This window comes from Physeter macrocephalus, chromosome 18, assembly GCF_002837175.3.
Source record: "Physeter macrocephalus isolate SW-GA chromosome 18, ASM283717v5, whole genome shotgun sequence".
Taxonomy (NCBI): domain Eukaryota; kingdom Metazoa; phylum Chordata; class Mammalia; order Artiodactyla; family Physeteridae; genus Physeter; species Physeter macrocephalus.
Window position 1 is genome coordinate 45,461,407 of NC_041231.1, and position 2,107 is coordinate 45,463,513.

Below are 2,107 nucleotides of genomic sequence, written 5' to 3' on the forward strand. Positions count from 1 at the left end.
GCCCTCTCTGACTCTGTGTACTCAAAACTGGAAGCCTTCTGAATGACCCAATAAATGGTCAGAGCTATATTCCCATGTGCTGATTTGTTCTAGTAGAGGTACCACTTCCAGCACAGCAGCTGCTCTTTGAAGCTACTTTTTGCTTTGCATTAGTCCTCTGTCATCTTCCATTATCCATTTGTGTTTCATTTTGTTTTTGGTGGGTTTTGTTTGTCTGGGGGTTTGTTGTTGTTTGCAAGAACCATCCAGTGGGATATCATGGGGATCACTGTGATTACACCTGGGACATGGTGTTGCCTCTGATTTTGGCCAGGAGGGGTGATAGGGTAGGAGGGGCATTTTGAGCATAAAATAAGCCTTTTCTGCTCCTCAGGTCAGGAAACAAATGTGAGGGTCTATCAGTTAAGTACACTCAACCCAGTTATCTACTCAGGAACCAGGGAAGTAACCACAGGATGGATCCACAGACTCATTGGATCCACTTTGAGATGGACTTGAGCTAGAACTTTGTTTTTGTCTGGCTCCTGTATAGCCCCATTCTAACAGGGGCTGTCATGGTGTTTTGGATCCCCTAAGTATGTCAGCTCAGGCCCTATGTTCAGCTGCACTCGAAAGATGTGTATATTCCACTTTCCCAGTGTACAGTTACTCTGATAAATAGCCACAGGGCTCTTTGGGAAAGATTGGGGGGCATATTTCTTATATATGATTGCCATAGCACTGTAGGGTTCCTCCTCAGAGGACCCACCTCACCTCCAATTGATGAGATCTGGAACTGAGAACTGACCCAGGTATGGGAACTGTAGGAGAGATCATGATTTTCCATTATGGCGACTGACATCAATTTTTTACTCATCAGCTGTTTGTTCGGCTTTATAATGCAAAAAAATAACTTCATTGACTGCCCATTCATCTCATCTCTAGGAACATCCTAATCTATTAGCTACTGATCCTCAGCCCCCTGGTTGCTATTCTGGCCTTGCAGCCCATTAGGCTACTGCATTCATTTTTCTCTCAAATGGTTAAGTGCTGCCATTAGACTCTTATTGTGGAATCCTACCCATTGACCCTAGGGAGCCCAGTTATGTACCAGCATCTCCTACTCTCAACTCCGGCCAATAGGACAGCAGCCACTAGGTTGTCAACAGTGCTAATGTTGCATTCCTTATTGTTTCGGTGAAGGGAATTATCCTCTGCCTGTGGGTGGGCTTTCCTGTCCTATATCCATTCTAGCATGCTGTCCCTCTGAGCCTTCTGATCCCTCCTCAGTACTCTGCCAAGGAAGTTATGGAATCTCCAACTCATTTTTGGTACACCATCATCTTTGAGCTCCAAGGAGCCATTGCAGCAATGTATTAGGAGTGGCTTCAAGTGTCCTTGCCGAGGTCGTTTTTCCCTTGTTGCTTTTAATAATTTTTCTTTGTCCTTAGTTTTTGTCAGTTAGATTACTATGTGTCTCGGCATGTTTCTCCTTGGGTTTTCTGTGCTTCCTGGACTTGGGTGGCTATTTCCTTTCCCATGTTAGGGAAATTTTCAACCATAATCTCCTCAAATATTTTCTCAGGTCCTTTCTCTCTCTCTTCTCCTTCTGGGACCCCTATAATGCGAGTGTTTTTGCATTTAATGTTGTCCCAGAGGTCTCTTAGGCTGTCTTCATTTCTTTTCATTCTTTTTTCTTTATTCTGTTCCATGGCAGTGGATTCTAGCATTCTGTCTTCCAGGTCACTTATCCATTCTCTGCCTCAGTTATTCTGCTAATGATTCTTTCTAGTGTATTTTTCATTTCAGTTATTGTGTTGTTCATCTCTGTTTGTTTGTTCTTTAATTCTTCTAGGTCTTTGTTAAACATTGCTTGCATCTTCTCGATCTTTGCCTCCATTCTTTTTCTGAGGTCCTGCATCATCTTCACTATCATTATTCTGAATTCTTTTTCTGGAAGGTTGCCTATCTCCACTTCATTTAGTTGTTTTTCTGGGGTTTTATCTTGTTCCTTCATCTGGGAAATAGTCTTCTGCCTTTTCATTTTGTCTATCTTTCTGTGAATGTGGTTTTCGTTCCACAGGCTGCAAGATTGTAGTTCTTCTTTCTTCTCTGTTGCCATTTCTAA